Source organism: Pelmatolapia mariae, linkage group LG10_11 (assembly GCF_036321145.2).
Source record: "Pelmatolapia mariae isolate MD_Pm_ZW linkage group LG10_11, Pm_UMD_F_2, whole genome shotgun sequence".
Lineage (NCBI taxonomy): Eukaryota > Metazoa > Chordata > Actinopteri > Cichliformes > Cichlidae > Pelmatolapia > Pelmatolapia mariae.
In genome coordinates, this window is record NC_086236.1 from 67,769,284 (window position 1) to 67,792,753 (window position 23,470).

The following is a 23,470-nucleotide window of genomic DNA, read 5'->3' on the forward strand; positions in this document are numbered from 1 at the left end:
GCTGAAAATTGCTTGCTCTTCGTCCAGCTCTCATTTTCAGGCCCCGATAGGTCGGTCGCTCAGTTAGCATGGTTAATGGTGCATTTAGCGCAGTGTGTAATTTTATTTCCAATTTCCATTCCGCTGCTTGCTTTTAGTTTGAAGTGACAAGAAGCCCCGATGGAGGGGCCCTGTGTGTGCAGATGGCATCTTCCTAATGGTCCTCAGGGTAATGATGGTTGAAATAGGCTCCTAACCAGGGGCTGAGGACTGTGGCCCTTGGGGGACATTCAGCAAGCCTATTTCCATTTTCATCATCAAGATAAAGTACTCAGAACATAGGCGTATGTACACACACACACACACACACACACACAGTTAGTCTGCACTTTGGATTGGTCAGAAGAAAAAAAAAAAAAAAAAAAAGATGAACTTCAGCAGGACTGATGAAGACACTTTACATTAAACCCTCAGGCGAATTTGAAGTTGGTAAATTGCTGTGCCCTATTTTGAGCTCAGTGGAACTTGAAGGCATAGATAATATATTTTGGGATAAATTTTGTTTCACATCATGTTCAAAATTGTCTGAAGTGCTTTAGACTTTAAGCACTTGTGCAACTGCTGACGTCTAAAGAAGGGTGGGTGCAGTGCCGTGCTTCAGGAAGCAACAGTTAATCGCCACTCCTCATCCGCAACATATGGGACTTTGTTTGGCCCTGTACCTGAGAGAGTCACCGGTCTGTGGCACCTCATATTTCATTTTGATAATGGCTGGTAACCCGTGGCAACTGTGGAGGCAATGAGAGCTTGGCTTCTTGAAGGGCATGGTTGAAAAAGGGAAGAGGGTGGGTTATGAGGATGTGAAGTCCAAGGCTGCTTCCCCCCTGCTCTTTCCTGGTTGGTTGCGTTGTGTCCAGCGAAGGATGTGGGACCCCTGGGGAGTGAATTATTACCTGTCAGCCCCGCAGGCTCCCTGTCATCCATAATCCAGGGCTGACACAGCACAGGCTGGTCCAGGCTATCTGCTGGGACCACAAGGCCTTGGCCTCCAGGTCTGGCCTGGTTTGGCCATAGCTGGTAAGAAATCGCATTAACATGTTGAATAAAGCGTTACAAATGCACAGTTTAAGACTATCATACAAACCTACCTCGTGCCGTTTGCATTATAGCCAGTGGGTCTTTGTTATTATTCTGACTAGTGTAGCTTTTGGAGTTTTTTTTTTTTTTTTTTTTTGCTTTTTTTTCTTACTGAGCAGAAGGAGCTTCTTTACTGTGCCTTGAAGTAAAGTTGTTGCTCATCATTTTGCTGATTCAGTGTACTGTATCTCCCAGGTTTATCAGCCTGTGTGGTTTTTAAAGTTCATTTACAGATTGCCAGTGGCACAGACATAATATATACTGCCAGCTGCATCTGTTTTCCTCTGATTGTCGCAGCTTGTTGAAAGTAAAGGTGAATACGGCACTGACAGGTCCAGTCATTAACTGTTAGATGTGAATCCTTAGCAGGCTTATTATTACTTTTGATTTCAATAACAGGCGTGCAGCTTCATCCCGCAAGTGGTCCTGTGGTTAGTGCAGAACTGAAAATTATAGCCAAGCTGATGAGTGTGTAAGTTTTGGGAGGAAAACCTTTGAGTTCAGTGAAAGGCTAGAGGGAAGAAGTGAAGGAAGAAGAAAAAGATGGCGGGAGGCGGCAAACCACAAACTGGACAAGAGACAGGCCTTGGTGCTTCTATCCAGACTGGCTGTCTTCCTGAGGTTTTGTCAAGCTGTTCCTCAGAAACATTAACCCCTTGTCAAACATGGACTGGGTCTCCGTTTTCCAACTCGCCATAGCCACATGCAGTGCGGCAGGAACACAGGATGACTGTCTGGTAACACTTCATGAAGCATGGTGGATGCAGTCCAGCAATTGGAGTGGAAAATATAACCTGTGGCTCTCAATGTCAGCAAATTAGCTCAAATTCATATTTTTAGTCTAAATGGGGGTCTCGTATATCACAAAGGAGTCTTTGTCAAAAATCAGACCTCAGCTTTATTCTCCTTTGTTTCTTTTCTGTATTAAGTCATGCACTGAGGTTTCACTGTTTTCAGTGTGGTTTGTCTTTTTAAAAATGCTGAAGTCAAGTAATGATACTTGTAGTTTCATGCTTTTTGTCTCTCTCACTCCATATCAGTTGCCCTTTAGATGAAGGACAGAATACCTATCTTCAGATATCAGACACACTCACTCTTTGATTTGTGTAACAAGGAGGCTGTGTATGCTACCTACGGGGAAGCTTGGAAGCAGCATGTGCCACAAAAAGGATTTCTCCTGAATGGAAAGAAAATGAATCATCCAAAAATAAATTCTTGTCATTTTTCATGCATATTCTATGTGAAGAAGTAGCTAATGCGGTGCGCTGTGTGCACTTGAAGGTTTTTTCTTTTTTATATACATATAGAATTATTAGCTGTTGAATAAGCACAAAGATCCTCCAAAATGCCCATTCAGCTGTGTGACCCACAATCCACAAAATCCAGTTTATTTTGAAAACCACAACAGTCAGTAGCAGAGCTCCCCAAAGATTAAGATAATGCAGACATCACAACAGCCTCTCTTACATCCACAGAGAGCAAAAATCCCAAACGTTTATGATTCCATTTCTTGCCTCTGTGTTTAATTGTAGGAAGCAACTGATATGAGGAAACACGTGTCTCTTTAAGTAGCCTCTGGTCATACATACTAGCTATTGATTCTTGAACTCTTAGTTGGGTCAGATGGGGAATGGCAGAAGGGCCCAGTTTGTTGCTCCAAATGATCTCTTAATTACTTCATAATGTGAGCAGTCCTCCTGCATCATTGATTAGCCAGTCAGGCTTAACATGGAACAAATTGCCCCATGACTTCCCAGTCTCACGTCCTTATTGCTTGTATTGGTAAAATTGGAAACTACAGTGAATGTTTTATGTTTTTATAAGCTAAATATTAATTTCATTCAAATGGTATATACTGTACACCAGAGACCTTATTAGTTGTTTAGCTATTTACCAATAGTTACCAAAAGTAACATCATAAATGCAGAACATTAAGGCAGTATGGGATCATCTTGACAGAGAACGTAACTAAAGACGGCCAGCATCCGAATTTCCTAAAGACTACTTAAAGAAATTACAAGAAACCTTTAATTCAATTAAATTCAAATCAAATTAATTCAGTTCAATTTTATTTATATAACACCAAATCACAACAACAGTCATCTCAAGCTTTCCTTAAGATAGTTCAGGGTGCACTGAAGAATAAATGGTCATACCAAATATTGACTTATATACTGTATTTACGCCTATGTTTGCATATTATTCAATGCACTGCACCTATTTCTAATTTTTAAGCTTAATGTAATGTAAAAAGGGGGGCAGGTCAAGACTTATTCATAGTGCTGTACTTAAACATGCTGGCATGTTAATAAAAATGATCAGACATTAGGCACTAAAGTTGGCTTTTACTTGCCTATTACTTCAGTGCATTTGAAAGTACTAAAGTAGACAGATGGGTATCTGATTATTAATATCAGCATTGTTATTGAGCTTGTCTTTCAGTGTTTTGTTTTCTGATTTTATCTTTGTCTCCACACAAAAACATTGTAGAAACCTATAAAAAGGCCCAAGTGTACAAAAAACTCTGCGCTGTGACTTTAATGTCACTGTTTTGCGATGTGTGACTCTCAGAAAAACATGCCGGCTCTGATAAAAGGAATTGATGAGCTTAGAGGCTTAGAGGCTTAGAGGCATACAGTTCCAATGGATTGAAAAATGTGGAGAACTGTTTCTCGATTCCGATCCTTTGTCCCATCTAACTGTTTTTAGCAGTGCAATTTATTGAGACTGCCCAGTCTATGTCACACACATAATGGCCGAAACACTGGAAAAATTGCAGCTGGTGTAGCATATGGGGAAGATCGAATAAAGAACAAAAACCTGTATTAGTTATGCCGGAACAACTGGCTTTGATAAACAGAGTACAGAACAACACATAACTACACTTTAAAATTAGTGTGTTGAGGGAGGGGACAAACTATGTATTTTATCACCTGAAACACAGCCATGATATGTTACAAATACTGTGTAGCAAAGAGAAATGTTGCACATTTGCTGCAGTCAGTTACAAAAGCTTTGCTAATGTGAATTAATTAGGCCATATTTGGTTGTGTATGACTTTTTTTTTTAATGTTTGAATAATTCTAGATAGCTGCTCTGCATGTATTCTTATTATTTTGGTGGCACAGTTGGAGAATGATATTCAATTCTTGGCTGGAGTTAAACTTTGGGTAACTTTAATTTGGCCAAGAACTAGAAAACACAGATCCCAAAGTAGACAAGTATAACAGCAGCATCTGCCTTTTCTATTATTCCAATAAAAGTTACACATGTGCACAGTGTCCTCTATGAATTACCCAGTTGTGTGTTACTGCAGACCTGGGCTCACAGAGTATGCACATTGCCATCCTTCTGAGCTGAGCTTGCAGGGAGCGTGTGTAAGTGAGACTGCCTCTGGCCAAACCAGCCAGCTGACTTCCTGTTGGCTCCCCACACACATGAAAATAATCACATTGATATGACTCCTCCACACTTTCCAAATGATGTTGTATCGGGTGGATCAAATTTTGGTAACAATTGGGGTCATTCTCTAATCACTGTCAGCTCAACCATCTCCATATACATTCACTGAAATGGGAAAGTAAGCCTACTTCTAGCATGTTTTTCACACTTTGAAATCCGAATCAATGTTTGAACATGAATATCTTCAAAACTGTTAAAGATAAAAACCTGAAATTTTCACTGACCTTTCTGGCCATAACATTGAAGCAGGATCTATAATTCAGGACAGATGCATTTAAAAAGAAAAACAAAAACAAAAAACCCCTTAAATAGTGGCTAGTCAGGAAACATGTTATGGGTAGACAGAAACGTATTTGCTATATACAGCTATAATTATATATGTCTACATTTTAAACCATAGATTTTACAGGCAGAAATTTTGAGCAGAAATTGTTCAAAAAAATGTAATGATTTGATATGGAATAAACCAAAGGAGTTTTGGGTTTCTTAATACTCGTAAAAAATGTGTTTTAGCAGCTCCTTTTCCAGCAATTTGGTTTATTGCTGTGTGCATCACAAGATGAATGTGGAAGTTGTAGTAATGTGGTTTGGTGTGCAGCCCAGCAACATTTCCTCGTGTTGCATTTTTGTTTTTCTAGAGCAGGAGTGGCTGGTCCTTGATTTGGCTTTTGTTTTGAGTTTTGTTTTTTGTTCGCTTGTAAAGTGAAAGATAAGAGAGAGATTAATTTTGCCTTAATTATTAACTTATTTCAGTTCTGCACTGTATCAGTGCAGTTTGGAGTTCTTGTGTTTTGACAATTAAGCACAAAAGATTATATAAGTCCTTTAGTTGGCAGTGTTTAAGATGGTTGAGTTCTTTATTTTTTTCCCTGTGCATTTTCCTGTTTTATTTCTAAAAATTTTTGATTGCCTTTCCACTAAACCTGGAAACATTTTATAGTGCATGTCCTCAACAACGTTTATCTATTTTCTCCGTTGTGCAGTATCATGTTTTCTTCAGCATTTTCATCTTCATTGCTGGTTGTTGTTTCTTTCTTCTTCTTTTTTTTTCTGTGTGTGCCTCACTTTTCAGAGATTGGCTCTCAATCAAGTGGTGTGGGCAAGACTGTAATGCTGTTTTCAATTTGTGAAGTTTTTGCTTCTTTTAGTGGAGCTTTTTTTTTTCTTTGCCTGTTCAGCCACAGTGGCTATCACAGCTTCTACTAACAGCCAAGTTACTCTCCTATTTCCTGCAAACAAACAGCTGTTGTTTCTGGAGGAAATGTAACCATCCATCTTTGTCCCTGGCAAAGACCTACAAGATAACCAGAGCTCTTTTTGTTTTGGTTTGCACTTTCAAAAAGAACATTAGGCACAGCTTATTTTCCGCAGAATAAGTTGTTACAGACATGTATTGCTTTGAATTGGAGCACGTCTCTATCCAAGACAAACATTTGGGTCTTTTTAAAAAAAAAAATGTTATTAAAAAAAATGTTATTAATAAAAAAGGGCTAGTTTGTCCCTACATGTTTGGCTGGATATCATTACACACAGAGCTTTTGGTGGCACAGATTAAAATCTCACAACTCCTGAAATGGTGAACTGAGAGAAAACAAGGCTGATCCAGATAGGGTGGCAGAAAAAAGACTGGCCTCATTTAAGCTGGCTAACAATGCCTGAGAATCAGCTGTCACCCGTGTCTGTTTTGATACAGTTGTTTTTAGACTCTTCATTAGTCTGCTGTTTAAACAGAGTGTTACTTTTTAGTCAGATGCATGCCTGCTTTGCGCATTTCGAGGATGAGAGACTTTATTTTTGTAAAGATTGTGAGTACCGTGCGTAAGGAATTTATGTTGTGTCAGTAATCCAGTCTGCTAATGTTTTAGAGCAATATTGGAGCTGCTGGCATTATTACTTCTTTTTTTGTTTTTTCAAACACAAATGCAAAATGATGCCTGTTTTCATAGTAAATCTTTTGATAGCTGGTCATATAAAACAAGCAACTGTAAGTGTCATATTGCACTTTAAGCCACTGTATTTATTTTATTTCTCATACTATAAATCAACTGATTCGTTTTTGGAAATAATAATAAAATGAGTTGGTACTTCCAGTTCTGCATGCACATAAATGTATCAAGTGTAGAATGGGGGGGGGAAAAGAGAGAACCCCGCCAAATACTCACATTTGAGAGGTTTGCCAAACATAATTGAAATCCACCAGAAGTGGGCTGCACTGAAAGACTTGGAAGGAAGTGTGCAAAGTGTTGATGTTGAAATGGCCATCGCTAAGGCTGTAGAGCAGATATGCGGAACGAATTGGGTGATGCAAAGCAATGTGGGTTAAGAGTTTCTGGCAGAGTGAGACTGAGAGATTGAATATCTGATTTTTCTCAGGTTTCTCTTTTGATAATCTGTTGCACAGAAATTGTCTGGCTTGTCAGATCTCGACTAAAGCAATTAGGTTGACTGCATGAGGGAGGAGGGGTCTGGTGTGTTGGTGCTATTGAAGTAACTTTGAGTTATGATCATGCCTCATTGTTGCTTATTGCAGTTTTTTTGAAATGAGAATTTTTATGGCCCTGAAACATGAAATGAAGCAGGAAATTAAAAACCTACGTTTTTTTCCTCCTTCCCTCCTGTCCTATTCATCCACAGCTGATGCCTTCAAACAGTAGTAGTTCCTCGTTTCTATTCTTCACACACTCAGGTGACAGGTATTCACATATTTAATTCATTTAAGTGGTCAGAGAATTGATTTTTTTCTGCAGGGAGTTATCTCACATCTTTTGAAAATGAAATGGGCTCTTCTCACAGCTGGATGGTAATATGACAGTCATACTTTGAAAGAGAATCATAAATGCATCTAATTTCCAAACTTTCCAAAAATAGCCCAAACCATTTGACCCCATTCCTTGAAAGGTTGGGCAGTTCTACATGCACTTACTGTACTGGTCTTACTTTAAATGGATAGCAGAAGTTAAACTCTGCAAACCCTAAATTTAGGTGGAAGGTAGATTGATATTTTCCGGAACTGAGATTGGCTTCCCAACTCTCGGCCTCCCTCGGGGTCTTTATCCGATTTCTTATGCATGCAACCTGCGCTTTGCAGATAGGAATTGTGGCTGATTTTGTGCAAACAACACTGTGCATACCCTTGTGCTTAAATTTGTAATGTGTTAAAATTAGAATCTATAGTGTGTTTTCTTTTAAGATTTAACTGTGAATTCCTGGGTGAGTATGAAATGTTTTACCTGTGTGAGCATTTGGGGCCGGATGTTGGCTGTTTTAATCTGCTCTGACGCTCTCATGCTATTATTTGTGTATATTTTAGTGGTCACCATATGTGCAGTGAATGTTTGGCTTGGACAATGTGCGATAAGTCTGCTCGCCTACACTTAGCTTGGTCATTTTCATCCATTTCTCAGAACTCCGGGCTTGTTTCCATTAAACTGAGGCTATTTTTATATCAGTGTTTGAGGGGGAGGGTTTATCAGGGGGTTTCAGTTAGTGTCATATGAATCCAAACCGGGCAGGGGTCCAGGGTGAGTAAAACAGACCTCCTCCTCCTCTCAAGTGCCCTGAACTCTTTCCATTTGGAGAGTGTGTGTACCAGTTTATTAACCATGTGTTGACTCACTACTGCAGCTGTGAGATTGTGTATGAGTTTGCATTCTTGTGGTCAGGGGAAAAAAGAATTCTTCTTCATAGATTCACCATGAATCCCTTGATGGTTAAGCACCGATGCAAAGAAATGTTAAGAAGAATTAAAATGTCACAATGTAGGGCTGTTTGATATAACGATGTATATCGGATGACAATATAAAAACGTCTATTACGTTTCCTATTACGCTATCATTGGTTTCGTGGTGTCATAAAATAAACTGTTTACAGCAATATTTTTTTCATCGTTTTGATGGTCACTGTAGTGGCTATAATAATTTCCTAATGTTCTCTCTTTCTCTTATATTTAATATAACCACACTACGGACGGACAAGCGCCTGTTTTAATGCGTTGTCGTTAGCAACAATGATGGTAAAACCATCGCGTGGTTCCGCTGTCAAGATCCTGTTGAGACTTTTCAAAATAAACTGAATCACGTGAAAGAGTATGCAGAGAGTTTACGGATGAGAAGCAAAAAAGAGCCGTCAGGTGCTAAAAAATAAACCTTAGACTCAAACTTTGAAAGAAAACGGCGGCCATTACTACTTATGTCTTAAAATGTATCGTTTCATGCATCGGACACTGGACTCCAGGTAAAGGACGCCCAGCTGGAAACACTTCACGCAAGTCGAGCTGCCCGAGATTCACAGAATTTACAGAAAATATTACATTTTTGTGATTTATATCGTTGTCAGGACGATAAATGTCTTATATCGGGATATGAGATTTTGGTCATATCGCACAGCCCTATCACACTGTGTTGCTTATTTTTATTTCCGGACCATAGACTAAAAACGCCAAGAGATCGAATTTACTGACATAAATCAGAGAAAAACAAATTAAAATGCCCCCAAACCTAAATAACATAATTAGATTAATACATTTAAGTTTGCTCTATATCTCTATAAGGTCTTGACCTTACTAAATGCACTGAAATTACTTTTGTTTTGATTTGGCAATAGATTAAATTGAATTCAACTTAATTTCTGCCTATTCCCTAATCAAATAAGCAGAGAATCATTTGAGCACCAGGTTAACATTTCTTGCATCATGCATCATGTGTTATCTCAGATTGTGAGCTGTTCATCTTTCTTCTTTTTGCATTACTGAGGAAAAAAGCATCTTACATACATGACACATTTATAATTGGGTTATAGTGAGTGTGACTAAATAAGAAAGCAAATGGAAACAAAGGTTGAATCTTGTTACTTGAGCATATATTAATAAAATAGCCATCAATTATGTCAATTTTCAGCTGTGTTATTGAATTTTGGATATCCACTGGTGAAGGAAAAGGTCATGTTGCTTGTCAAAAAATTCTGTTAGTCAAACTATGATTCCCCAAACATGAAAACAATCTTAGAGTAATTGCACATGATAATTTTGGCATAAGTGTGTGTGTGTGTGTGTGTGTGTGTGTGTGTGTGTGTGTGTGTGTGTGCCCCACAGTGATGTGGATGACTGCGCCAGGCTTTAAAAACATGTTCATTAATTTACTCTGAGGCTGTAAACTTATTTCCACCAAGAGACACACAAACACAACAAAACACACCCACTCAGCCACATGAGCAACTTCCAATTTCCAGCGAATGAAACCTTGTTTGAGCTGTCTTCATTGCCTCCCTCTCTCTCCTCCTGGCTTCCATCGTCTCTCCCTGAGGGGCAGTTTTTAGTGACTGATGGCATGAAAGCCAGCTGAGGGTAAACAAACCAGCAGACCACACTTTTGCTTTAATGTCACAAGTCAATGACATGCAGCTGGGTGAAAGGAATGGGGGGGGGCAACACCTACACTTTCACTCTCAGGGCCATATCTGAGGCTGACAGTAGCCCTCCAGCTAAACACAGACAGTCTGCATTAGTGTTGGCCTGTAGCTACAGGTGCCAGGAGAATCAAGCCCAGTTTTATAACTTGGACAGAAAGACATGGTGCGAGTGTTTATGCTGCTCTGAAGCAGGTTTATACAGCTTTGTTAAAATTACCATATTAGGTGTCAATTTTGCAGCCTTACGGAAAAGCAAGAACAGTCCTATGAGCTACAAATCATTAACTTATTATGGACACTTGAATGTATTTCATTTGTGCTGTATTTTTTTGCACATTCACTAAACAAACACTATTTGTCGTCATTCAACTATAAAATATGTGGCGTCTTTAAGAAAGAAAGAAAGAAAGAAGGAAAAAAAGATGTCGCTATGTTTCCAGTGCTAAAGCACTTTAATTCACAGTGTGATATCGGTGCCTAATTCAGTGTGGCTTCCCCTCTGTGTGAGGCACCCCGGATTCTTACTGGTTTGTGGGGCATGAAGTGATCAAATACCAAGTTTCCACAATATGACAAGATTAAGAGGAAGGGCTGTTCAAATTGCAGTGGCTCATAGTTTTCTTTTGTTTGGTTTTAAGATTTTAGTCATTTAGACCCAAGTAGGTTTGATGTGGGTCAACCTTTTACAGTGCACGAGCAGCTGTCAGATCCTTCTGGAAAAATAAGGTTTGATCTCAAAGGATAGTTTTTGTCATGGAATTTAAATAAGTTTAAAATTGGCACTGAGTTGGCAATATTTCTCCTGGATTACTAAGTAACAAACCCTTTCTACTGGGATTGTGACAATAGTAGAATTTCAGAATTGATACCAATACCCAGGAAATACTCAGTATGACTTTGATACCAGATTGTCTGACTGTGCTATGTTTCTGTTGTCAGAATTTTGTTGCTGATCAATCGGAGTTGGTAAAGCAGGGTGCCACTCTTGTCTAGTTGCTAGTGGGCTTATCTCAGCTTCAGAAAGCTTGCAAATAACTGTGATATAAATTAACACTGCCTGTTGACTTTACAGACACGCAGGACTCAACATTTGCTTTCTAGTTCCAACATTACTGTCATCGTTTTTTTTGGCATATGTACTATCCCCCACCTTAATGATAACTTAACAGATGGCTGATGTGCCAAAGGGGTAATTGCTATTAGTTATATGGTTACTGTTAATGTTTGCAGTGTCTGGGTTAAGATATACAATAACTGCTAACGGGCGCTTTAGTGGTGTTGAAGTGTGAAGTGCTGTGTCAGCTGGGAGGCAAAGGTGGGATGCTGCAAATAATAGTTTTTTCCCCCCTACCTACTTATCTGTCTCATACAAGCAGGTAAAACAAAATGGACTAATGCAGAATTATTGTCACATGCATGGGGTTGGGGGTGTTTAACATATATTGACACAATCAAAGAGTGCAAACATTAGGCTTGGTGTCTGTTTCGTGATAAAACAACCAACTTCTTCATGTGAAAGTAAAGTGCTATGCCATCCATAATATTTATTATTGTTGTTTTTAGATATTTTTGCCTTAAATGTGTCTTTTGTAATTTTTTTTCCAAAGGATCTTGAGAAGTAGATCACTTCAATTTCTAAAGATCTTTCAGAAACACTTGACTCTGACCTATGAATCATCAAGCATAGAAAAGGCACCTAACTCAAGGGATGAACCAGTGTTGTCTACCCATAGCAGAAAACTTTTTAAATTGTATCTTTAGGCACTTTAGTAGCACTTTACTGCCTGGGACATAAATGCATAATTTGTTCCTATTTCTTTAGTCGAATCTATGAAAAATGCCAGAGATAATGACACACATGCACGTCATCCGAACTGGTATCAGAAATGACATCAGTGAAAGTGTGGCTGTCAAAAAGCCATTCTTAAGGAAAACTGAGAGAAAAGGCTGAACTGTTCCTGAAGACTACTTAAAGAAATGGGGGGGGGGAAGCTTGCCTACAAGGGTTCAGGCTATGTTGAAGAATAAAGGTGGTCTTACCACATTTTCACTTTCAAGCTTGTTAGAATTATACAAACTCACATTGCACATTTCAGTAAATTAACCTATTTCCAATTTTCGAGCAAAACATAAAGACAGTACTGTATGCTCCAGAAACATTGGTCTCTAAGAATTCAAGTCATTAAAAAAAAAATAGCAGAATAACTTTAAGGCAAAGTCATGTGTGCATGTCAAACTGTCTTTGAACACATTTCAAATTTGTACTAACTGAAAAACTCGATATATTGACCTTTTTGTGAAAAAGTTCTGCACGAAAGATAAAGAATTAAATCAAATGTCATGTGCAAGTTTTATTGACTATATAATAGCAATTCAAAGCCGTTTATCAAGTACCAGCACCCCAACCGAGATCTAGTGCACTTCCTGCAGCGTACTACTGTGTTTGCCGCTCGTCAGTCAAAACCCCTCTGATTTGAAAATTAAATCTGTGAAAGAAGAGAGCTGCTGACTGGTCTATGCCTAACATGTGCAGGAGACAGAGGTCAGTAACTCTATAGACGGCAGTCTATTCACAAGGAAGATCTTTTTAATTAGACTATGTTCTTTTAATTAACCAGCCAGCATAATGTCTGTGTCCATTTGTCAGCCCTTTACTTTGCTTAGCGGAGCAGGGTGAAAATACCTTCTTTTGTCTCCTCACTGTTTCAGAGATCCCTGCTTCCTATTATTATATATCATTGTTCACTGAAATGTATTTTTTCTTGTCTTTTAGATTAGCATGATAATACCCCCATGGAGGGGAGGAAAAGTGGTGAAGAGCTATTGCAGGACTGCTCATCAGGCTCACTGTGTGCAAGACCATGGTTATTATCATACTGAATGCACCATCAGTTAAGCTAACAGCCTAAATTTCGACATTTATCTCCAATATCATAGCCTGACTGTCAATTGCATAGGGAGCACTATGGTAAATTACAGGTTATGTCTTGCTCCTTGGAGCCTGGATCTTTCCCCAGTGTAATTACGTTATGCTAATTCTGCCCCCCATGTACTTCCCATGACAGAAAGAAGGCTTTCCAACTGTTCAGATATTAAGTAAAATATGAAGGAATAAATGTGGCGATTTACGCTACGCCATTGCTCGCGAAACCTGAGCACACCCCTTGTTTCTCCATGGAACTCTAGGGGATGGAGGAAAAGGCTCAACTAGAGCTTGTAGCAATGTTTCCATAGACTGGTTCAGCTGCAGGTCAGGCCACCTTGAACTCCTCAGCTGGAATTATTGTGTCAGAGGTGGACAGGGTCAGGCCACGCTCCTCCCTTCAACACGAGGACTTTGTTAGTGTCGGACACGCAGCAGACACTGGCAGCACAAATCCCTGTCACGCTCTCGGAGTAGAACCCTGCATGGGTCAGAGGTTGTGTGTTAAGGGGGGCATCCCCGTTTCATGACCTGAATACTGATTGATTTCCTTGAATGGCTATCAAGGTAGGGGGCCTTGCCTAGTGATTGCAGGGACTGGTCAAACCACTTACCCTTACCCCATGTGGCGATTCGCAGTGAGAGAATGCAGTACAAGGGAAGGGAAAAGCCACTCTTTGTCACAACATGCGCAACTCCTCTGCTCAACTGTGTACCTCAGCGGGCGTATGTTTTCACTTTCCCTGAAAGAAGACACTAGACCACATGTTTCCCTTTTAATAGGCAGCTGAGTGAGGAAAGGGCAGGAGTGTGGTCTGTTTGCCATTTGGTAGAAGATGGACGAGGCAACACTCCCTAGTTCCTCTGATAGATTTATTAGTTGTTCAAAATTGCACAACTGCAGTGGCCATTGACAGTTATATCAGTCATTCAATTAGCGGTGTTCAAAGTGCTTGACAGTCTCCTAAAAGGCTGAACAATTTTCTTTATTTTCACAGCCAGAAGAGTAATTAATCATTCCTTTCAGTAACCATGTTCTGGTAAACACTAACCAGAATATGGCAACAATGCTAAAGTTGGAATAAACAATTAAACAAAATCAAAGGCATGATAAAATGAGCCCTTCAATTACTGTAAACTTCAGAAAGTTTTCACTGACTTTGTTTACCATAAACTGAATTTGATCTGTTAAAATGACTAGCACAGGGAGAGCAGAATAATGCACAGAACTGTGATTATGACTAAAAAGTTCATCCTTATAGAGTATCTGCAGTGGGACAATGCCATTTAAATGTCTCCCATCTCCTCAAGTGAAAAAGAAAGGTCACAAATAAGACTGAAACATGGCACTCATCATCACTATAAAACCTCATGATTTCTTGTACTGATAGGAAACCCTTTAAACCTGAGTTTCCCCCATCAGGGTGGATTTGATATTTGAAGTTGGCTTGTTTCTGCTTGAGGAAGCAGCACAACATGTCCTTGTGTCCTTTTACTGAACCACTAGTAAGTGAACACATTTAACAATGTTGTCAGTTGTTCAACTAAAAAATTAATCTTACCCATTGTTATGGTTTTGGTTGATCATGTTGTTAATGTCTGTGCAAATTAGTTGTAAAACGGCCTTATTGACAAGAGCTTGTATAAAAAAAGACTAAAATACTAGCTTAAAAATAAGGTAGGTGAAAATAAGTTCAATGTGTGATTGGCCTAAATATTTTAGTGGCTTTCAGCTTTGAGTCGTCACAGCCCAGATCATACACTCTGGAGTGATATGAAAAGTGAATAAAAAAGCGAATAAATATTCCTACAGCGAACTCGGATGATTAACCAAAGGCTGAGAGTTGGAGAAAATGTGAGCGTTCACACTGAGACTTTTTGCTTTCCGTGCAACCTGAAAGTTTGTGCTTTTTAGTATAATTAAATAGTCATTAAGAACTGCTAATCACTCCTCCCCACCATTGATCTGAAATGTGCATGTGGTGTGTTTTGTTCATTGGAACTGAGAAATAATGGTGTCATCTCCAGTCTCATTGTGGTGCATTTCTTTACTTTGGTCACTTGAAAAGTCGTTCCCCAGGCGTGAGCTTGGAGGAGTCGATATAACCGTAATTGATTCTGTATACTGAAATGACTAAAAGCTTGAATTTGCCAAAGCAAGCAAATAAGAAAACAAGTAAACATCCAGTCCAGAGATGAGGCATCAATTTGATTACTCCTTCAGCTGTAGCTCCCAGTTGTGGTTTTGAAATTATTCTATTAGAAGGATATAGTTTATGGGTTTTATTAACAGCTGAGTGTGAGCCCAGACTAGTCCAAAGTTTTAGTGATCAGGGATTCTCTTTCATGCTCGTCACACGCTCAGGACAGATTAATATAACACTAAAAAGAAAAATCTCCAGTACTTCTCTTTTATGTCAGGGCTTATTTTTTGATTTTTTGTCAGTATTGAAAATGCAATTTAAACCGTTTGCAACCTTAGGTAATATGTTTGATATTTTATATATTTATGTAGCAATTGCCACACAATATGGAGTATTGTGTGGCAATTGCCCCCCCGCATGTTGCACGAATCTACCAGATGGCCTGATGTATGGTATTTAAATCTTCCTTAGTTCTGGTAAAAACACAAGAACACAGTACTAAAATCTTCTAGACGCATTTAGGGGCAATTTAAAGTCTTGAAAGTGCACCAGAGATAGCTTTGTAGCTCAGGCAAAGGAATTTGTTTTCCACAAGCCCTTATCTTCCTTTTGAAGTTTTGTGTTTTTTCTCAGACAGTATTGTAAGTTCCAACAAATACCAAACACAGACCCTTATTGTCAACATACCACTGATACAAGAAAATAATGACCACACGCCTAATGGTGTCACAATAGCTGGTATGGGCTGTTACTGATGCACAGCAGTTCTACTTTCCATTTGGGACTTGTGGTCCTTTTGTCAATACAGTGAGAACTTGAGAGAGAAAAAATATGCTGGCGAGCTGGCTATGCCTTAACCTTAACTGAACCATCATCAGCATGTGGCTGCCAGCTGGAGTGTTTGCTAATCCAGAGGATGCTGCCTCTGCAAGTCTTTCTGGGCTCTGCTATTTGAAATTTGCAGGGTGTAAGGTCAAAACCTCAGTCATCACCATTTGTCTGAATTAATATTGGGACAGGTGGAGATCCAACTAGGTCATTATATTACACAGTATTTCAGTTATGGCTAGTTTAATAATTGAGACTCTACATACTCCCTATGGCTATATGATAAAGCAAATTAAATACTTTTGCTATAGGATCAGGAACCTACATCCTTCTAAAAGAAAGATAATCACTTGTCAACTTTTATGCGTCAGTGACTCAGCATTCACATTTTACATTTCAGCTTTCAGCTTAGATGGAATGTTTTTTTTGGTAATATCAGGCTGTATAAAGCTCTGTTTAGGTTTGTGCACTGGCAAGGTGAAGACGTTTTTCTGGGAGCAGACTGCCAGAGCAGATTGTGAGCTGAGATGCCATCATCAGATTTGGCAAGTTTGGGCTCTTGGATTTGTCAAAAGATTTTGTTCACTTATTGCAAAAGCAACCTGTTGTCATGCGAACAGCATTTCCAGCAACGTCTTTTCCTCAGAGTTCAAAGCAAGTTGATTCACATTTTCATTTCACATTCTGGCATTTTTCTGATGAAAGTGAATAGTACACCCAGCAATGGATACTTGTCATTGTTATCCATACTTTGGAGTTTTAGAGATTTGTGATGGAGAATGCAACATGACTACTATGACTGTTTTTCAAGGCTTAGGCTGCATCACCGTAAACTGTCCTGCATTATGTCTGAGATGTACAGAGATGTAAGAGTCATCTCTTATTTTTCATTCACAGATTCACTGACAGCTGGAGTGTGTACCAAGCTGATCTAGTTACCTGTTTGGTGGATCACTGGATTCAGGAGACTGTTTGAAAAGTTAAGGTAAGCTTTGCTGCTTCTTTCTAAAAGTGTGACTTTCTAAATGGATCCAATGTAATTAAAAGTTAAATAAGATTTGATTTGATGAGGCACAAAGTCACTATTCACTGATCTTTCAAATGCAATATTTAGATTGAACTGAATATATGTGACAGTGAAAGGTCTACTTTCATGAGGCATCTACAGAGGACACTTAATTAATGGATGGTCTATGGAAACACTGCTACTGCTGCTTTTTTAAAATAGGTGATTGAGCATACAGCACTGTATCTATCTAATTAATTTAATCAAAGGTAAGGAACCAGCTTTAACACATTTGTCATATTGCATTATCCAAGGACAAACTTAATTTAGTCCACTGGTTTTTAACTAGTGGGCTAAGCAACTGAATGAATGTGCTATTTTTAGGTAAAGACTTTGCTGATAGTATTCCTTTATTTAATTAAAATATAACTTTTTTCTTGCAAATCACATAAATTGTGAGGTGTTGAGCATGAACTTTTTTTGTTTTCGAAATAGGGGACATTCATAAAGTTAGAGAACCACTGATTTAGTCACAGCGTGCATAACAACCACATATTACAGATATACGTAGAAAGTGTGAAGGACTGAGCTCATGATTTGCAAGTTGTGTTCTTGAGTAACATTTAAAACCACACTTGAAATGGATAAAAAATAACTTTTCTGTCAAAAGTGCTTGAGTGGTCAAGATTTCTATATTTCTGTTTTTGCTCTCACTGGTTTGAATTTGATGAAGCTCTGTTAATGGCAGTTGTTGAATTTGATGACATATGGGACTGTTTCCTACATTGCCAGAAAATGAAAATGTAGAGTTTGTCAGATTGCACAGTGCACTTGTTAGAATGGACAGATGGGAAATGGTTACTTTAAATCAAGAAGTTTTGGTTCCTTATGCTGATTTAGAGTGCTCATCATCACTGTTACTTAATGTCCTCAGGGGGAAAAAATGTCCGAAGTCTCTTCATTCATTGATACTCGATAATTGCAAATTGGCACATGTCTAGTGTAGACCATGTCAATGTTTTCTGGTGCTGTGAGCTCTGTTGTCAGGTAGACAGGTAGTCAATGGGGAGAACAATTGAACAAATGCATCAGAAACTTGTAGCATCACTGAAAAGCTATTGTGTCTGGCCAAGCATTTCCCTTGTGAGCTTGAATGTGGACAGTAGAGGACAGGGCCAAGGAGCGCCGATGACAGGATTCCTCATGGGAAGGCTGGAGACAGATGGCTGGCCAGATGTAGCCCTGCTGTGACCTTGAAGGCATCTGAAGGTAAAAGCATAAAATGTCTCAAAAATGGCAGACAGAACAGCAAAGAAATGGGAGTGTTTTGTTGTGGCCTTCTCATGAGCTGTTTTGATTTTAGACTCGTTATGTTCTTTGTTCTATTAGCACGCCATCATTTATATTCATAATTTTCTTTGCGGTGAGCTGAAGTTTTTGTGCACATCCGGTTTATTTTTCAGCTCACACTGTTGGAGTGTTGGGGGTCCGGGGGATTATTAGACACACAAGGCACTCACTCAGTTGCACAGCTTTAAGTTGAAAAGCTTTTCTAGCAACCCTAAGAGTAAGATCTGTTGTTGCAGGTTGGTAAAATTACTCAGGTTTCAGTTCATAGTCATTTTCACACATGTACTGCATACATTTTTGGAAGAAAAAGGTCAGCACAGTGCACAATTGCCCTTTTGCACTTCAGGACCCACAGCAGGAGTTTTTTTGTCAGGCAAGGGTGCTGCCTCGGCAGAGTCTGCATGAGGTAACCACTAGCTGGCTGTGAATTTGCTGAACTATTACCCATGCTGTTCCTGCATTAGTGCAAATCGCAAAAGTACAACACACAGACTTTGTACTATGCAACTCTCTGCATAAAGACCATTTAATTTATTTAATGTTCCAACAAACTGTTTTGGATGTTTGCACCAGCATCACATAATGTCTAGAAAAATACTGAACTGTAGTGTATGTGTGAATACAGATGCATGATGGACTTATTTAAGCTATTTTCCATAGTTTACCTTTACTGTTATTCATGCCAGTTAATAATAGACAAAGAAACTGAATGTAAACATAAGTTAAGAGTCTTGTTCATCTTTGCTTCACTGTACAATGTTGGGCTCTCTAAACACTGTGAAGTATCAGGTGTCAGCATGCACATTCTTAAACCCAGTGTTTAAGGGTCTCTGTGAGAATATCTTATTTGGTGATGTCTTCTTGATTCTCCCTGGATCGTGGAAAGAAATGAGACTTTATTTTAAATTTGGAGTGAACTTTCCACTGTTGCTGGCTGAACAGTACTGATTTTATGTCAATACTAGAAGAGACACACTCCTGATGCAATTCAAGCAGCAGACTGTGAAGCAAACGCCACCAGCAGCCTGATATTGTACAGGCCTCTGGGGCTTTGAGCACAGCAAAGGGACAGCCTTGATCAGAGCTGGGAACTGGATGGTGAGCTGAGGGTGGGGGGGTTGCTGTGAGAAATAAGAGGAGATGGAGGAGGGTAGAGGTGTCAGGCGAATAATTGGGGTGAGGAGATCTCAGGGGTGGATAGAGGGAAGCTTTATTAAGACCGCTCAAGTCTGATGTGCTTGCATGGCCGCCTAGCTCTTCCTCACACACCCACGCCTATGGGCCAATCCGCCATTTCCACAAGAGACTCTGTAACAACAAAGGGATGACGGCCAAAGTCCTCAAGCTCCTTTCAGTCACAGATAAGACAAAAGACCCCATTACTTGAAAGGCGCTGATGGGAAGGCAGCAGTATATGGATCTGCCTTTTCTTTTAAACCAAGGCTCATTGTTGCTTCTTTTAAGCTATGCTGCTGTTACTTGCTGCTGTATTATATCCTGAGATCCTGTAGATTTACTAAGTTCAATGAGGCGCTGGTAATGTGTTCATTGTTGTACTGTAACTGGTGAATGCGTGATAGTCTTTTTGAATTCCTCCACTCGTAGAGGAAATGTCCTGACCTCTTTGCTAAGTTCCTCTGAAATGTACGCTTTTGTCATTAGCTCACTGCGACACATTTAGACACGTACTTAGCACGCTGCACAATACGGTCTGCTTTTAATGCATTTTGTTTGTGATGCAATGAATGCACAACTTGCAAATGTACAAGCTCAAAGTGCAGACAAATATTACCACTTCATATGGATAAAAGATGAGTAATCTCTCTTGTTTTGCCTCACAATGGAAAACAAACTTTCCAGGGTGACTTCCCCCGTGACTGATCGTATCAAGTGTGATGGTGAGATTAGGAGCTTAACTGCTTATTTTCCCCTGCTCTGTGAACATTGAAATGTTACTTTTGAGTCAATGAAGTTCCCATATCAATAATTGAATCCTTTGTAGATGCGTTGTTCCTCGAGTTTGGTATTCTGAAAATGTTTGCAGTTTCACAAAAGCAGATTTTTGTGAGTGACACAACAAGGTTTTTGAGTTGAAGCAGGAGGCGGTTATGGGGAGAATTAGCGGCCTCCCCCAGTTCTCTGCTGTAAATTGGTTTCTGTGGAAGTCATGAAAAAGGGGGCTTGGAGGTCTGTTTTCTGCTTCCTTAGTAGCTTGCTAATCCCCCACGGCTCTGGCTGGAGGGAGAGCTGCTTGCACATATACAACCGTTGTGGAAAATGACGTTACTCCTCCTCCAGCCCTCTTTCGTCCTCTTTCCACTTGGTCCTGCAGGGCTTGGCTAATCCTCTGCCTGGTCATGGCAGGGAGATTGCAGCCTTTTTCAAAGCTGGCTGGACTTCAAAGTTACAAGGATACAGGGACTAGAGGAGGTGGGAGAAAATTGGGTCCACCGCAAGCAAAGACTGCAAGGGGTTCACCTCAGCTATTTCTTTTGCTGTTTATGAGGTGACACTGAAGAATTTGTGGTCTCAAAGGAGAGACTCTGTTGATCGTAAAGACAAGACCTCAGAGGTGGTGGCTTTTTTTGGATTATGATTTCTATATAAAAAGAAAAAAACAATACCCTTATGCAACAATGTGGGGCACCAGCATGAAAAGTAATAATAGACACACAATTGATGCAAGATTCGTGATAAAAACGCTAAAAGCTTATGTATGCTTTTACCTCTCTTTAGAAAATCAATCATGCTAGGTTTTTTAACTTTTGTAAGAACTACTGCCAAAATGCACAACGAAAAAGGATTCTATTATTTTAGAAAGTGTGTTTACTTTGAAAGATCAATAGATTTTGAACTCTTTTCTCTACGTGTTTCTTTTATGTTGGCCTAGTCTTATCAGGTTGTCATCAATTTAGCATTGCCCAGTTGGACTCACAGGTGCTTAAGATTTTGGTTCTGTCATTAGACTAGTCTTTGTTAGAGCTTCAGCACTGATGTTTTGTGCCAGTTTTTTTTTTTTTTTTTTTTTTTTTTTTTTTTTTTTTTTTTGTCCATTACTCTTTATTCTACTGGCAAATTTGTCTAATTTGCTGGAAATGCCTTTGAATGCCGATCCTTTGTTAAATTCTCAGATGACAGAGAGAGATTAGAGTGAGATCATTCCAGATGAAGAAAAATGTCTGCTATTGAAATTTTGTGTAGTAGTGTGTAGTTGGCTTTGTGATGTGTTGACAAGCACTACGCATGTTCACTCTGAAAAGTCAGACTGGAACTTCATTTGCATGTGAGTTTGCATGTGTGTTGCAACACACAGCTCGTGGAAATGATTAAAGCTCTTTGCATCCTTGAAGCCATAATGTCTCAGTTTGTGTTTAAAAATGCTTTTTTACTAGTTGGAATAGATTAATCTAATGACATTGAGAAAAATGAAAAACACACTTCAAGGATATATTTTTAAAATAATTCTGATTCTTATTTGCCAATGTCAGAAATCTGTTTTAAGTAGTTTTACATAAATCTTGATAGAAATAACTCGAGATGGCTTATAAATCCTTTTTATTTTATTTTTTTAAACTCTTACAGTCTTACTTGGTATTTCAGTAGATTGTTGATGCCAGCTAGCCTTTAATGTAACAAAATATTGGCTAAAAACAACAGAAGAAAAAACAGAGTCAATGGTCACACTGTAATTCATCTTTCTTTAAGCTACTCAAGCCCTTTAGGCCATTGTGTATCCTTTCTTATTTGGATTTTGTCTGGCTTTTTAAATATAGTTTTTAAAAAAATATCTTATATAAATATCTTGGCTTTAACAACTTATTTTATTTAACGTCTTGACTACAAGGAACCATGATTGCAAGTTTATTGGTACTCCCTATTCACCATCTCATTTATTCACCAGCAACATGGTAATTACTTTAAGTGGACTCTTGGGGAGGGGGAGGCACGGGGTTAGGATTTTACATGATTCCCTGTTTTGGTGTTCAGGGAAGTGTGCAGTCAATATATATTGCGTCAGTCAGATCTAATTCACACCCCTTTAACCAAGCGGGTGTGAGATGTCAATAAGCTTTTCTAAGCTTCACCCTGGGGTAACCCTTCCTGAAGGTTGGTTAGTTTTAGCTCAACTAGGAGGATTATGTAATTAACCATGGTTTCCTTAGTAACTGCTGTTATGGAGTTTCATTGCGTTCATTTTATGTCATTAGTACCGCTTACTTTAAATGGATTTTAGATGCTATCAATATGCTCATGGTGCAGAAGACCTGCAATCTGTTTACTTTGTTCTGAACCGTAGCAGAAAAGTTTAACGTGTTGTTTTTTTTTTCTTATATGCTTTAAGGTTTAAATGGTTTAATTTTGGCATATTGAGCTCAGATAGCACTGGCCGATGGCTTTGAAACAAAGGTTGTGCTTACAGGAAAGTTTAACAATCTGAGTTTACGTGTACTTCTCTGTTAGTGAAAAAAAAATTGCATTAAGTATGCAGGTAATGATTTTTGAATTTCTTTAACCATGTGTTTTCTAGGGCTTAAAATGACACCTTTATGAATTCTGACAAACACTGGAAAGTCTTTCAGCTAATGGAGCACATCAGGACACCTTCTCTATGACAAATTATAATATGGTAACATAAAAATGTTATCAGGTACTATCCATGGCTGCAGTAAACTGGAGTAGAGCTATTGTGGTCACTTTTCAAACACGCAGCAAACACTTTATGATCATATCACAATAAAAAAAATAAATAAATAGGGCTATATAGGCCTTACATGGCTTAAGGAACATGATCAACTAATATTTAAAGCGCTCTGCCAAAAGAAAGCAAAAGAAAATTACGTCCTTCCTAAATCACTGCCTGATAACATGCCAGCATATGCCAATCACAGCTGTTCCCTGCACCTGAATCGATAATGGACTGTCAAAACAAAAATCAAAGAGTTGGCACATCGGAAGGCAAAGAGCTTGTCCTTAGAACCGGATCATTAGTCATTGTTGTTTAGAAAAACTTTGGATTCAGAGCAAGGAATTATAACCGACAGCAAATGAAACAAGTGCTATAGAGTTACATATAAGTGACAAAGCAGCCCAAATTACCTGTTCAACCACAAACAGCTGTATGATCAATGCACAAAGGCCAAGATAAACAATGCAATGATTGCTAATGTGAATCGTTTAGCATCAACTCAGACAGTAAAGGTGTCAAAGTGAGCCCGTACAGGTCAGTGTATCCAA

The 23,470-nt window shown here is 39.0% G+C and overlaps 1 protein-coding gene across 4 annotated transcripts in view; it reads left to right on the forward strand.

Annotated features, from left to right (window-relative positions):
- sema6cb (semaphorin 6Cb) overlaps positions 1–23,470 on the forward strand; it is a 150,814-nt gene that overhangs the window by 2,199 nt on the left and 125,145 nt on the right. For all 4 annotated transcript variants that reach the window (XM_063485546.1, XM_063485548.1, XM_063485549.1 and 1 more), the window contains exon 2: positions 16,777–16,864. The gene's annotated coding sequence lies outside the window, so the exon portion shown is untranslated. The remainder of the gene's footprint in view (positions 1–16,776; positions 16,865–23,470) is intronic.